Source organism: Artemia franciscana, chromosome 1, assembly GCF_032884065.1.
Source record: "Artemia franciscana chromosome 1, ASM3288406v1, whole genome shotgun sequence".
Taxonomy (NCBI): domain Eukaryota; kingdom Metazoa; phylum Arthropoda; class Branchiopoda; order Anostraca; family Artemiidae; genus Artemia; species Artemia franciscana.
In genome coordinates this window covers 37448049-37464319 of record NC_088863.1, presented here as the reverse complement: position 1 = coordinate 37464319, position 16271 = coordinate 37448049, and the positions used below count along the sequence as shown (strand labels likewise).

At 33.5% G+C, this 16271-nt stretch overlaps 1 protein-coding gene and 2 long non-coding RNA genes across 4 annotated transcripts in view; 1 reads left to right on the top strand and 2 right to left on the bottom strand.

The window, feature by feature from the left end:
- The window catches only part of LOC136029163 (uncharacterized), a 902097-nt gene that overhangs the window by 272862 nt on the left and 612964 nt on the right, over positions 1 to 16271 (top strand). The window lies entirely within an intron of this gene.
- The window catches only part of LOC136039969 (uncharacterized), a 42061-nt gene continuing 26282 nt past the window's right edge, over positions 493 to 16271 (bottom strand). The window contains exon 2 of the long non-coding RNA XR_010620609.1: positions 493 to 1273. This is a non-coding gene — a long non-coding RNA (uncharacterized LOC136039969). The remainder of the gene's footprint in view (positions 1274 to 16271) is intronic.
- LOC136029149 (uncharacterized) overlaps positions 15218 to 16271 on the bottom strand; it is a 2737-nt gene continuing 1683 nt past the window's right edge. The window contains exon 2 of the long non-coding RNA XR_010617988.1: positions 15218 to 15540. This is a non-coding gene — a long non-coding RNA (uncharacterized LOC136029149). The remainder of the gene's footprint in view (positions 15541 to 16271) is intronic.

Sequence of the window (16271 nt, the reverse complement as noted above, 5' to 3'; positions counted from 1 at the left end):
CCGTGAATGACTTTTGCAAGGCTGTACTATCGGTTTTAGTGAACTTTAAAGCTAAAGCTATTGAAAAGAAACATTTTGATTTGCTGAAGGATATCGCTATTGACTATGATATCTCGCCTTACTGAATGCCCTGGTGTCTGATTTAAGACGGCTTGGAACGTCTCATGCAGTTAGAATTTCGTTCATTAATTTGGCGTTCAATATCATTGCCGCTAAAACAGAGTTGAAAGCCGACTATGAATTTTATCGTGTTTTAGAACAAAATTAGATCCCACGTTGTTGGCATAGATACCAAGCTTTCGACCACATAGTTGCCAATTTCAAAAACCCAGTTATTATGTGTTCCTGATGGTCCGGTCGCCATGAATCATCTAAAAATTCTCCCTGTCAGTTATCCACAAAATGGGCTAACTGTGACAGTGACCATATCTCTTATAGTTTAAGGTGTCCCCAGCTGCGTGCTATTGCTACCAAAGATAGGGTCAAATAACATTTTTACATAATTCTGTTTATTCATTCAACATTAATGGAATAAAAAAAAGACACCTCCAACAGTAATCTGGTTGAGACAGATGATATGGTTCTCTTTCAAAAACATTTATTTCCGTCTGTGAGCATTAATTCCCTTCGATGTAGCACTGACTCCAGTATCTGTCGCAAATTCCAGTAGCTCCAGTGGTCGCACTGCTGGTGGACTTGCCTGCATGTTGAATCGACGACCCGCCCCCCTTCCTACTGCGTTACCGGTCTGACGACGTTCATTTACTCTTTTTTCAGTAGTTTCAAGCTGGGAAGGTTCTGTTCTAATTTATTTATCTTGATAGTGAGACAATCTTACTGTGATTACTTGTTGCTGCTTGTGGATACGATTGTGACTTCTTTCAACTGCGACTTAGAAGATTTACGAATGCTACTAATCTTGACACTGATTACTTGCAATTGCGACTTTTGCTGCTTGGGATTGTGACTTTGTGACTGTGATCACTTGGAACTGCAATTGTGACTCCAGCAACTACTTGTGTTCGCATCTACTTACGACTGCCACTGCAACGAATTATGACTGTGACCATACTTTCGACTGCAACTGTTTGGAAATATGACTGCTACAACATGTAACTGCAGCTTTGGCTTATTGTGACTGCTACTACGGTTGTGACTGCTACTACTACTACTACGTTCACTGCTACTACCACTGCTACTCCTATTGCTATTAAGCTATATCAAAAGAGTTTAAGTGCATCCAGGTTGTCAAAATGGCACTGATGCAATATCTCTGGAAAAAAGGAATTAAGTTGAAACTGTAATTTAATCTTGAGGAGGTATTAAACTGAATTGAAAGACATTATATTTATCCAGATTGTAGACAGGTGGTCTATGTAGTATTCCAGAAAAATCTAAGGGCATTACGTTGGAACCTTTAGTCTAAGTTATGGGGATATTGAGGTAAACCAAAAGATACTGTATGCATTCAATTTTGCCAAAAGAACGCGTCTGCAATATTTCAGGAACGGCTAAGGGTATGAACTTAAAAACGCTGGGGAAGGTTGAGTGGAAAGATGAATTAAATCTAAAGATACCACATGCTTCCAAGGTTTTTGAAAAGGTGTATCTAAGATATCTCTGGGAAGTTTAGGGGAATTAGATTGAAAGTTTCAACGTATGTTGAGAAAAATGGGTGGTTAAAACTTTCTATACTTATTGTTTTAATATGATGAGAGTCTGAATTCCTTCAGCCCTTTAGAACACCTAAAGTTATGAAGATTTCCAACTTATTTTATTTTTTTCATATCATTCACTGTATCGATCCATCCAAAGCACCATATTACACCTATTATCAAATTGTCTTGCAAAATTTTGTCAAACATATAAATAGTAAGCGAAAATCTTGATTCTTATGGTTAAAAATTGAAAATATTAATTTTTTTTCTTAAAAAATAAAAAATACAATGTTATTTAAAAATAAAAAAAATTTGTTTTAAAAAATAAGTATTGAAAGAAAATTAAAGAGCTACATTAGACCAAAGACGAACAGAAATAAAGTCAAATAATATTTCAAGCATATATTCACTAATATTTCAAGCATGAATTCAGTACTATTTTAAAAGACCATAAATCACTATCAACAGATAAATGCCAGGTTTTGGGAGTGTCGCTTTTATAAAAAGGGTATTTTTCTGACCATCTAAACTGAGTTCTCCTTATTTTGATGGAAAGTAGGCTAAAATCTGTTTCGAATATAAAATCAAGTTTCTTTCATAGTATTTACAATTTAATGAAGGTTCGCAAAAACCGGTCAAACTAAACTTAAACAAATACAAGTCAGAAAAAATAAAGGAACGTTGAAAAAATGGAGGTGGGGGCCATAAACGAATAACTAGAAAAAAGAACGATATATATATATATATATATATACATATATATATATATATATATATATATATATATATATATATATATATATATATATATATATATATATATATATATATATATATATATATATATATATATATATATATATATATATATATATATATATATATATATATATATATTACACTTATTGACGACACGACTGCCTGTTCATGGATTATTCTTTATGGTTGATTGTGCATGGCTATGTTGTTTGACCTATGTGATTATGTGGATGAGTAGGGTTAAGGCCTCATTCAAGTACTGACCTATATTAATCACTAATGTAGGAAAAACAGTCTTCCTTTTCTTCTTCTGTCTTCCTTTATTTTTTCAATGTGTTTGTGCTGTTGCATTGGTGATTTCTCTTTTCATTGTATATATATATATATATATATATATATATATATATATATATATATATATATATATATATATATATATATATATATATGTATATATATATATATATATATATATATATATATATATATATAAATATATATATATATATATATATATATATATATATATATATATATATATATATATATATATATATATATATATATATATATATATATATATATATATATATATATATATATATATATATATTAAAAAGGGCATTAAAACGTGTCAATAATTTAACTGCATAACGTCAATATAAAGTTAAGAAGATAAAATCTGGTAAAAAAAGGGGAGAGGGGACGAAAATAAGTGAATAAACACAAAAGTGAACGAAATATATATATATATATATATATATATATATATATATATATATATATATATATATATATATATATATATATATATATATATATATATATATATATACATATACATATATATATATATATATATATATATATATATATATATATATATATATATATATATATATATATATATATATATATATATATATTTATAAACTAAAAGAGACACTAAAAAGGGGGGTACAAGCAAATAAGTGCAAGAACCTGGGCAGCACCATCAGCCAATAAAAAAGGGAGAAACTAGTGAGATCTTATATTCATTTTTTCTGTGATAAAGGGGATAAAAATTCTTTCATATGGAGCTTCAAAAGTGTGTAATCACTCTGGAGCGGTTGTAGTCTGATTCTTTTAAATGTCTTGTGATACCCAACACAGTTTTTACCCAGGAGCTCTTAAATTATTGGGCTCAAATTTTTATTTTCTTTATTATCGTAAGCTAACTTTTAATTTTAAATTTCAAGGCCACTAACGCTCCAAGTCAACACCCCCCTTACCCAACTCAGGCGCCATGTTCTTCTAGACAACAAGAACTTGGAAGTAACCCATACCCGCCTACGTATCCGCCAGCAGGAGTAACTTTACCTTACCAAGCATCCGCAAATCAAGGATTTCAACCATACACGTCTACATATCCAGCATCAAAAGTCCCTTCACAGTATCCTGCTTCACCCGTTTATCTAGGGCACACGCCAGCTCAAAGACCATCATCACTGCTAGAGTCTGTCATACCATCAAGTCCAAATCCTTATCCAGCGTATCCTTCTTATGCATCACTAAACCAGACCCTCAATTGCCTCAATTGCCTCCTAGATCTCCACAGCAGCAGCAAAGAATGGACGCAAGTATTTTTTTTTTTTATAAACATTGGGATGTCTTTTTTCTGTTCATGTTTTTTCGTCTTTTTCTCGATTTTGTACTCCTTCTCTGTGTACTTTTTTGTATTGCCTGACCGGTTAGAAATAAATAAATATGGATACAACTTTCAGAAGTTGTTTGAAGGGGATTTTTGAAGTAATACCATAGATTATGTTAGTTTTCGACGTTCAAAGGAAAGTAAAGAGCAATATTAATGCTTGAGAACCAAACTTAAAGCAATATTAAGCACAATTTCAAAATGAATAGCAGCATTGGATGCCAAACAATGGATTATTTTCCAGCAAGGGAATTAATGTCATGTCAAATTCATTTTCTTATTATTTTAATCCAGTTGCTATTGTGCGTTCATAAGAGCATCCTTAATTTGTATATTTGCTACGTTGTTTTGGATCATGGGGCAGTATTCGATCTGATCTGATCTGATATTTGTTCTGATCTTTTTATTTTTGTTGTTTTTAATTTTAGGCTGTATCCTAACGGTCTTTTGATTTGTTCAGTTTTAGATTATTTCTAATTTAACGCTAAACATGCCTCATTTTATGCAAGTAAAAGTATCTGCCGTGTCTGTCATACATCTTTTGTTTCTACTGGCCATGAAACCCTTGTTTTATTTTTTAAGATTTTGTTTTTCTCTTGGTCCAAAACTTAAAATATAGATTTCAATATCTTAAAATTTATTTTCAACTGGGAGTATCAGTTCGGACAGTAAGATCTTACAATATATAAGCCAACAGATTCTAATAAAAAAAAACTCGAAAAATTCGTTTCCTCTGGACCAAAAAGGGATACAAGCGTTGGCAAAATACGTGTTTGATACGATTAGATTCAGACCTTTAAAGGAAAGTAAAGAGCAATATTAAAATTCAAACACACATTTTAATATCTAGATATATTATCAACTGATCTGATGGCGTAATAAGATCGTTCAATATGTAATCTACCAGATTTAGAGGCAACGTTATAGCATTTGCCTATGGTAAAGGCTAAAAGGCTCCAATGTTTTTTTTTCAGATTCACTTCTTATGGAAGAGGTGCTCGTAAAGACTTCAGGGGAAACTTATTCGATTGGAAATCTGAAGTTCTAGTGCCCTTTTTAAGAGTCAAAGTTGATCGGAGGGCAACTAGCACCCTCCACACGTTCTTTTTTCCCTAAATCCATCCGATAAAATTTTGAAATAACAGTTTCGTTGAAAATAGTTCAAAGGTCAAAGGCCAAAAACTCCGGGTTTACAACCCCCCGAGGTCCTAGGGACAAGTTTTGTAAGTTATGCCTTGGGGATATATAGTTTTTATAGTAGGATGATCGGAATGAGAATATAAGTGAAACCCAAAACGAACATAAATTAAATAAACAATCAGAGCAAACAGAAATACAACAAGTACTAATATAAATGAATATATAAATCTTGAAACGAATAAATCTTAAATTGAATATGAAAACTAAGCTTACAATGAACAAAATTCACTACAAACAAGAGTTTGGGTATTGCTTCCTTCCCTTATTGTAAAATTTTAATACTTATTGCAACATAGAAAACAAACATAATTGAATTTTAAACTGATGAGCTTTCAGCAATTAATATGATTATATATTAAATATTCAGTTTAATTTTATTAGTTCTTTCCAAGACTGTTCAAGACAAATATAGTTTCACTACAAGCAAGAGTTAGGATGCTACCCCCTTCCCTATATATAGAAGTCTAAAGCCTACTGCGTCATTGCCTACTGCGTTCAATGAAAACGAATTACTTTACGAATATTTTCTCTTCAAGTTGTTACAGCATTGGAAATGAAAATAAAAACTACAGTGAAATAAAATCTTCAATTGATTAGCTTTCAGCAATTAATATTCATTATATTTGCAAATATTTAGTTTGATTTTATTAATTCTTTCCAATACTGACCAAGACGCATACAGTTTTCAGTGTAGCGCCAATGACGCAGTAGGTTTTAGACTTTTACAGTTACGGAAGGAGGCAGTACCCAAACTTCTGTTTTTAGTGATTTTTGTTTATTTTAAGCTTCATTTTCATGCTCAGTTTCAGTTTTACCCGTTTTAAGATTTATTTATTCATTTATATTAGTACCTGATGTATGTTCATTTGCTATTACTGTTCATTTATTTTCTGCTCGTTTTGGGTTTTATTTATTTTTTCAATAGTAATTTCTGATAGTTTTAGTTTTATATTATTGTAGGTTTTTATTTCTTCTGATCTTAAGTTTATGATGGCCTTTACTTTTCCTTGAAAAAGTTATCTTTCTGAAAGTTCTTTTTATTAATCTAATAACAACTTGCATATTTTTGTTTACCTCTGACCAAAAAGGAATATAAGCGTTAAAATATTTACCATTATACATAACAAAGGCGTGTGCACCCAAATCACGTAATCAAACAGTTCGTTGTAACGAACTGTAGTAAGGAGCGACCCGCCTCAATAGAAACCAAAACTCTAAAAAATGGAAGTTTGATACCATTAGCTACATCAAAAGAATCGTATTTTAATGCTGATTTTAAATATATAAGCTTCATCAAGTTTAGTCATACCCATCAAAAGTTTCGAGCATGAGAAAATTTGCGTTATTTTTAGAAAATAGGAGGAAACACCCCCTAAAAGTCATATAATCTTAACGAAAATTACACCATCAGATTCAGCGTATCAGAGAACCCTACTGTGTTTTTGTCCCTTTGATAAAAATGATGTGATTTGATAAAAATCACGGATGCGTGTTTATTTGTTTGTTTGTTTTTTGTTTTTTTTCCCAGGTGTATTCGACCCAGTTGTCCTAGAATGTTGCAAGAGGGCTCATTCTAACGGAAATGAAAAGTTCTAGTGCCCTTTTAAGTGACCTAAAAAATTGGAGGGCACCTAGGCCCCCTCCCACGCTAATTATTTTCCCAAAGTCGAAGGATCAACATTCTGAGATAGCCATTTTATTCAGCGTAGTCGAAAAACCTTATAACAATGTCTTTGGGGACGACTTACTCCCCCACAGTCCCCATGGGAGAGGCTACAAGTTACAAACTTTGACCAGGGCTTACAAATAGTAATGGTTATTGGAAAGTGTACAGGCGTTTTCAGGAGGATTTTTCGGTTGGGGGGAGGGGTTGAGAAGAGGGGGATATGCTGGGGGGAACTTTCCATCGAGGAATTTGTCATGGGGGAAGAAAATTTCCATGAAGGGAGCGCAGGATTTACAAGCATTATTAGAAAAAACAATGAAAAAATAAATATGAATTTTTTTCTTCAGCTGGAAGTAAGGAGCAGCATTAAAACTTAAAACAAACAGAAATTATTACTCATATGAGGGGCTCACCTTCTCCTAATACCTCGCTCTTTACGCAAAAGTATTTTTAGTAGTTTCAACTATTTATTCTACGGCTTTTGTGATTCAGGGGTCATTCTTAGTGAATTGGGACAAAATTTAAGCTTTAGTGTAAAGAGCGAGGTAATGACGAGGGGGCGAACCCCCTCATATATGTGATAAAAACATGAGAATACAAAAGATCTTTACGTAAGCTAATTTATAAGTTACGTATATCTTTTGCTAATAAAAAGATTCGTAAAAAATTAAAAGTTCTAGTTGCCTTTTTAATTAACCAAAAAATCGGAGGGCAACTAGACTTCCTCCCCCGCTCTTTTTTTCTCAATCATTCGATCAAAATTATGAGAAAGCCATTTAGCCAAAACAAATATGCAAATTTTGTTTTAATTATTCCTCTGCCGAGAGCCAAAATCAAAATATGCATTGATTCAAAAACGTTCAGAAATTAAAATAAAAAAAACGAGTTTTTTTTTTAACTGAAAGTAAGGAGCGACATTAAAACTTAAAACGAACAGAAATTACTTCGTATATGAAAGGGGCTGCTTCCTCATCAACGCCCCGCTCTTTACGCTAAAGTTTATTATTGTTTAAAAAGAAGAGTTGAGAGAAAGAGTCAAACTTTAGCGTAAAGAGTGGGGTAGCGTAAAGAGTTATGCTGTACCAGTGGCTATTGCTCCCATTAATGTGTTATGCAAAAAGGATAAAATAAATTTGGAAATGAATTTGGAAGGCCCTGATTTGGCTAATACCTGATTTGCACCTATCTAGTTAGAAAAACTTGTTAAAAGTTACTTCCATGAATTTTCCCTATGATAGTTGAAATAATTATTTTATCGTATTAGCTAACAATTGACTTTAGCGGCTATTTTTTCATCCGTTCATTCTTTTTTGGCAATAAAAGTACTATATTTCATCTTTAAAAGGGCGTCCCACCGTGGTTCCATTTCAAGGGTTCAATGCAACTGCCGATGCCGAGGCCTTAAGAAAAGCCATGAAAGGTTTTGGAACAGATGAGGCCACAATTTTCCAAGTTCTTTCTCGCAGGACAGCAGATCAACGGATGGACATACTCAGGGCCTATAAGGCAAATTTTGGGAAGGTAAATATTTTGTAAAATGTATCTTGGCTTAGTCTTCAACAACTGAAAGAGAATGGGAAACTTACACGAGTTATACTTTTAGAGATTTAGCTTGGGAAGATTGGGATTAAAAACTGCCAGTGCCAATTATAGTTAAATATCTCGTTACTTCATCATAAAAACGCAGAAAATTTTTACTGAAGATTGGACATTTGATTTCATTATTTTGCAGTGCAATGAGACTAAAGCTGGAATTTTTTAGTTAGTGATATTTAATCACTAAATTTTAATTAAATTTAAAAATTTAAATCACGAAATTTTTTAGTTAGTGATATTTAAGTGATATTTAATAATTTTTTAGTTAATAATATTTAGTTAGTGATATTTAATCACTATAGTTGATTTTCCAAAATTGTTTAACGTCGAAATCCCGTCTGTGCAAAGTAGGCTGGTGTTTCAACTGGGTGAGCGGCGGCGCTGAGGGTCAAATACTAAAATACTTCGATTATTTTTAAATAATTTGACTGAAAAGTTCCTTTCGTTAGTTATTTTTATTGAAAGAAACCTATAAAACAAAAAATATGTCCCTTTATATTTTGAAAAATGCACTGCCCCATCCCTTACAATTTCGTAAATTGACGCTTCTGAAAGAAAATACAGGCTAGCTGGGGGAAATTGTGGTAGGTTAAGTAAGTTTGTTGACTTTAAGATTGTAAAATTGCTGGGATCAGAATCTTCCTTTCTATACCGCATTGAAAATACCTAAAAAGACAAGTATGTAGCTGTTTTGGGCAAAGCTAAACTACCAAATGCTATTTGGCATTGGTGGTTTTTGTTTTCAGCGCTTGCGCCAGGTTCTACCTTCATGAGTTTTCCATATTCTTTAAGCCTACTAACAGTTAATTAATAACACTATAATCATTAGTGCTTGGCTCTCAAAGAGTCTGAGGGTCAGACTACTAATTAAATTGCTGGACTAAGCCCCCAAAGGCCTATAAAGTACTCCATCTTTTGTCACTGATCAATCTAACAAGATCAGTCACAATCTAACTTCATCACACAAATAAAATTAACATTCCTGTTACAGTGTGAAGCCGTTGGTAAAATTAGTTATTATTCTTTTGATTGTGTATCATATTATGGTGAATATGTTACCTAAATCACTTCAAGATTTCTATCTTTTTTGCACTGGAAAAAGCGATCGTCTGTCATCTTGAAGAAACTGTAAAAAATGTCTTGGTTTAAATTGCTGTTTTTTAGTCTGGGTTTCAACAACGTGTCGCTCTCCCCCACCCCTCCATCTAACAATATTTTCAAGCCGCTGAATCTTTCTGGGGATTGATGACTTTTTTCTTTTTTTTATTTATGTAACTAAATCATCGAGTCAGTTATCAGGCAAATCCCCTTTTCGTCTTAAGGGAAAATATTTTATTTTCATTCCCTTGTCTAGTCAATCATTTTGTCAAGTTTTATGGTGGACTCTTATTTTGTTCTTGTTTTTGATTCTATAAATTACACAGGTTTTTTCCTGATAGCTTACTTTTAAAATGAAAACATTCGTTATACTTTAATATTAGGATAAAGAAGATATTTAAAAACAAATGATCCAATAAATGGCAAATGTGATTTGTACTTAAATTTCAGATAGTGTTTCATTTCTTGACAAAAAAAAGGAGAACCAATACTGTATGCACAGGAGACGTGTCCAATGATATATATATCTTTTTTTACTGACATATATCTGCAACGGAAAGGGGATGTGGCGAACCCTCCTTAGATTGATCTAACGGGCCCCCAACACTTTAGCTAAAACTGAAAAATAGAATCATCTTGCTGATTTCAAGAAATGCAGTAACATGCTGAGAAATCTCACACGTAAAATCTTAAGTGATTATGAAGTAAATATAACCCTTAGTGCAAAAACAAACCCCAAAAAGTTTTGGAAATATGTTTCCAGCTCTAATCCTAATAGATGTAGAATATGCCATCTTATACGTCCTGATGCTATTGTGCTTGATTCCCCTCACAGACATCGCAAATTGTTTAAATTCCATATATGCTACTAATTTCTCTCATTCAGTTTTAGTATCTCCTCCTTCCCCTTTCCCGGAAAGAAACCATGTCCACGAAATGCTATCTGTTGTGATTGATGTAGATGATGTTCTCAAGCGCCTGAATAAGTTGGATCCGAACAAGGCCTGATTGTAAATCGGCTAATATAGTTTCAATTTTCAAGAAGGGAGATAAAAATAACCCTGAAATTTACCGGCCTATTAGTCTGACATCAGTCATTTCTAAATTACTCGAAAGTATTTTCAATGACGCGATTATTAACCATCTTGAAAAAATGGCTTACTGTCGAAATTTCAACATGGTTTTAGAAGGTCTCCATGGTCTCCATTGAGACGAACTTGATCCACTCTTATGATGTAGTCACTAAGTTAATTGAGGAAGGTAAAGCAGTTGATGTCCTGTTACTCGACCAAGCAAAGGCCTTCGGTAAAGTTGTCCACGAATATCTTTTACATATGCTCCATGCATATGGAGTCCATGCTGACACTGTGGAGTGGATAATATCATTTCTGATTGGCCGAATCCAGAAGGTCATGGTCTACTCTGACAATGGAGACCCCATATTTTCAGAGTCTGCACCAGTTATAAGCGGGGTACCCCAGGTAAGCATCCTTGGCCCCACCCTCTTCTGTATTTATATTAATAACCAGCTGTTTGGGTGGCGCTTTGTGCCACCCCAACCACTAGTTGGTGGGGGCGCTTCGCACCCCCAAGCTCCCCCCCCCCGACGCGCGTAAGTCGTTACGTGCCATTGTAGTTGTGTCCCTGTGTCCCACCTGTGAATATAGATAGATATATATATGTTTTTAACTACGTAAAACTTGCGAATATACAACATTCTTCGATGTCCGTAATTTATCTTTGAGTGTCCCGGTCGTCATTTATATGTCCCGGTCGTTATTTGTGTCCCGGTGTCCCAGTTTGTAATTTCTCTTTGAGTGTTCCGGTCGTCATTTATATTCCCTGTGTCCCGGTGTACCGGTTGTCATTTGTGTCCCGGTCTGTAATTTCGTCAGTCGACAAACATGAAGTCAGTCGACACACAATTTCATGACGACATACAGATCAATCCTTATAATGACGTCAGCCGACAAACATGACGTCAGTCGACACACAAACATGACGTCAGTCGACAGACACACAAACAAACAACTTAGTTTTATATATATACTAGCTGTTGGGGTGGCGCTTCGCGCCACCCCAACACCTAGTTGGTGGGGGCGCTTCGCGCCCCCCAAGCCCCCCCGTGCGCATAAGTCGTTACGCGCCATATTAGTTACGCGCCATTGTAGTTGTGTCCCTATGTCCCACCTGTGAATATAGATATATATATATATATATATATATATATATATATATATATATATATATATATATATATATATATATATATATATATATATATATATATATGTGTGTGTGTTTTTAACTACGTAAAACTTGCGAATATACAACATTCTTTGCTGTCCCATTGTCTGTTCATATAAATAGATTGTCAGGTTTACCGACTCTTGAACATGCAACATATAATGGTCCATGGGAAAACAATCCGTATTCAGATCTATACCTCATGATTCTAATGATTGCCCTTGAGCTTTGTTGATGATGATTGCTAATCGACCGTTCCCTGTGTCACCGTCGCCATTTATATATCCCGCTGTGCCCCCGGTGTCCCCGTTGTAGTTGTGTCCCTGTGTCCCGGTCGTCATTTATATTCCCTGTGTCCCGGTCGTCATTTGTGTACCGGTGCCCCAGTCTGTGATTTCTCTTTGAGTGTCCCGGTCGTCATTTATATTCCCTGTGTCCCGGTGTCCCGGTCGTCATTTGTGTCCCGGTTTCCCGGTCTGTATATACATTCGTTTTTGAATTGGTCTTTTTTTTTAGTTTTAGTTTTTTACCTTTTTTTAGTTTTTTTTTAGTTATACCTCATGATTCTAATGATTGCCCTTGAGCTTTGTTGATGGTGATTGCTAATCGAACATTCCCTGTGTCCCTGTCGTCATTTATATATCCCCCTGTGCCCCCCAGCGTTCCCGTTGTAGTTGGGTCCCTGTGTCCCGGTCGTCATTATATTCCCTATGTCCCGGTCGTCATTTGTATCCCGGTGTCTGGGTCTGTATATACATTCGTTTTGAAATGGTATATGATGAAATAAATTTTTGTATTTTTCCTCTTTTTTTTTTTAGTTTTTTTTTGGTTTTTACTTCTTTTTAGTTTTTTTAGTTTTTTTTCTTTTTATTTATTTTTATTTTATTTTTTTAGTCTTGTTTTTCTCCTTTATTTTTCATTTTTTTTCCTTTTTTTATTTTTTTTTCTTTTTTAGTTTTTTAGCTTTTTTAGTTTTTTTATTGGTTTTTAGTTGTTTTTTTTCTTTTTAGTTTTTTTGTAGTTTTTACCTTTTTTTTTAGTTTTTTTAGTTTTTTTTTACTTATGTCGTGGTCGTCATTTATACTCCCTGTGTCCCGGTCGTCATTTGTGTCCCGGTGCTTTGTTGATGGTGATTGCTAATTGAACATTCCTTGTGTCCCGGTCGCTTTCTCTTTGAGTGTCCCGGTCGTCATTTATATTCCCTATGTGCCGGTGTCCAGGTCGTCATTTTTGTCCCGATGTCCCGGTCTCTAATTTCGTCAGTCGGAAACATGACGTCAGTCGACACACAAACATGACGTCACTCGACAGACACACACACACACACACACACAGAAAACTTATTTATATATATATACTAGCTGTTGGGGTGGCGCTTCGCCACCCCATTCTTTGCTGTCTCTTTGCTGTCATTCTTTGCTGTCTCTTTGAGGGTCCCAGGCGTCATTGATATTCCTTGTGTCCCGGTCGTCATTCGTGTCCCGGTGTCCCAGTCTGTATATACATTCGTTTTTCAATTGGTCTTTTTTTTAGGTTTTAGTTTTCTGCCTTTTTTTTTAGTTTTTTTTAGTTATACCTCATGATTCTAATGATTGCCCTTGAGCTTTGTTGATGGTGATTGCTAATCGAACATTCTCTGTGTCCCCATCGTCATTTATATATCTTCCTGTGCCCCCCGGCGTCCCCGTTGTAGTTGTGTCCCTGTGTCCCGGTCGTCATTTATATTTCCTGTGTTCCGGTCGTCATTTGTATTCCGGTGTCCCAGTCTGTATATACATTCGTTTTTGAAATGGTAAATGATGAAATAAATTTTTGTATTTTTCCCCTTTTTTCTTTTTAGTTTTTTTTTTGGTTTTTACATTTTTTTAGTTTTTTTTAGTTTTTTTCTTTTTAGTTTTTTTTTATTTTTATTTTTTTAGTTTTGTTTTTCTCCTTTATTTTTCTTTTTGTTTCCTTTTTTTATTTTTTTTTATTTTTTAGTTTTTTAGCTTTTTAGTTTTTTATTAGTTTTTAGTTTGTTTTTTTCTTTTTAGTTTTTTTGTAGTTTTTACCTTTTTTTAGTTTTTTTTTACTTATGTCCTGGTCGTCATTTATACTCCCTGCGTCCCGGTCGTCATTTGTGATGGTTTGTTGACGGTGTTTTGTTGATGGTGATTGCTAATTGAACATTCCTTGTGTCCCGGTCGCTTTCTCTTTGAGTGTCCCGGTCGTCATTTATATTCCCTATGTGCCGGTGTCCTGGTCGTCATTTGTGTCCCAATGTAATTTCGTAATTTCGTCAGTCGAAAACATGACGTCAGTCAACACAGAAACATGACGTCACCTGATCCACAGACACACAGACAGACAACTTATTTATATATATACTAGCTGTTGGGGTGACGCTTCGCGCCGCCCCAACACCTAGTTGGTGGGGGCGCTTCGCGCCCCCCCCAAGCCCCCCCGCGCGCGTAAGTCGTTACGCGCCATATTAGTTACGCGCCATTGTAGTTGTGTCCCTATGTCCCACCTGTGAATATAGATAGATATATATATATATATATATATATATATATATATATATATATATATATATATATATATATATATATATATATATATATATATATATATATATGTTTTTAACTACGTAAAACTTGCGAATATACAACATTCTTTGCTGTCCCATTGTCTGTGCATATAAATAGATTTTCAGGTTTACCGACTCTTGAACATGCAACATATAATGGTCCATGGGAAAACAATCCGTATTCAGATCTATACCTCATGATTCTAATGATTGCCCTTGAGCTTTGTTGATGGTGATTGCTAATCGACCATTTCCTGAGTCGCCATCGTCATTTATATATCCCCCTGTGCACCCCGGCGTCCCCTTTGTAGTTATGTCCCTGTGTCCCGGTCGTCATTTATATTCCCTGTGTCCCGGTCGTCATTTGTGTCCCGGTGTTCCAGTCTGTGATTTCTCTTTGAGTGTCCCGGGCGTCATTTATATTCCTTGTGTCTCGGTCGTCATTTATATCCCCCTGTGCCCCCCGGCGTCCCCATTGTAGTTGTGTCCCTGTGTCCCGGTCGTCATTTATATTCCCTGTGTCCCGGTCGTCATTTGTATCCCGGTGTCCCGGTCTGTATATACATTCGTTTCTTAGTTTTGTTTTTCTCCTTTATTTTTTTCCTTTTTTCTTTTTTTTCTTTTTTAGTTTATTTAGATTTTTAGATTTTTTAGTTTTTTTATTAGTTTTTAGTTTTTTTGTAGTTTTTACCATTTTTTTAGTTTTTTTAGTTTTTTTTTTACTTATGTCCTGGTCGTCATTTATACTCCCTGTGTCCCGGTCGTCATTTGTGTCTCGGTGCTTTGTTGATTGCTAATTTATATTATATTTATATTTATATTTTTTATATTTATTAATATTTTTTTAGTTTTCTTTTTCTCTTATTTTTCAGTTTTTCCTTTTTTTTAGTTTTTTCTTTTTTAGTTTTTAGTTTTTTTTTGTTTTTTACCTTTTTTTAGTTTTTTTAGTTTTTTTAGTTTTTTAGCTTTTTTAGTTTTTTTATTAGTTTTTAGTTTTTTTTTTTTGTTTTTGCCTTTTTTTAGTTTTTTCAGTTTTTTTTAGTTTTTAGTTTTTTACCTTTTTTTAGTTTTTTTTTGTAGTTTTTACCTTTTTTAGTTTTTTTTCTTCTTTTGTATTAGTGTGAAATAATTCAGACGTCATATGCGGACAAACACGACGTCACTCGACAGACAGACAGACAGACATAACCCACAAACAACTTATTTTTATATATATTTATTCATATTTTTTTAGTTTTCTTTTTCTCTTTTATTTTTCAGTTTTTTCCTTTTTTTTAGTTTTTTTCTTTTTTGTAGTTTTTGCCTTTTTTTATTTTTTTCAGTTTTTTTTTAGTTATTAGATTTTTACCTTTTTTTATTTTTTTTTTTAGTTTTTTAGCTTTTTTAGTTTTTTTTCTTTTTAGTTTTTTTTGTAGTTTTTACCTTTTTTAGTTTTTTTCTTCTTTTGTATTAGTGTGAAATAATTTAGTGTGACGTCACCTGATCCACAGATCCACAGATCCACGCACAGACAACTTATTTTTATATATATAGATATATATCTATATATATAAAAATAAGTTGTCTGTGGATCTGTGGATCAGGTGACGATCCACAAAAAAGGTAAAAAACTAAAAACTAAAAAAAAAACTGAAAAAACTAAAAAAAGGCAAAAACTACAAAAACAACTAAAAACTAATAAAAAAAATAAAAAAGCTAAAAAACTAAAAAAACTAAAAAAACTAAAAAACTAAAAAAAACTAAAAACTAAAAAAAAAACTTAAAAAAGGAAAAAACTGAAAAATAGAA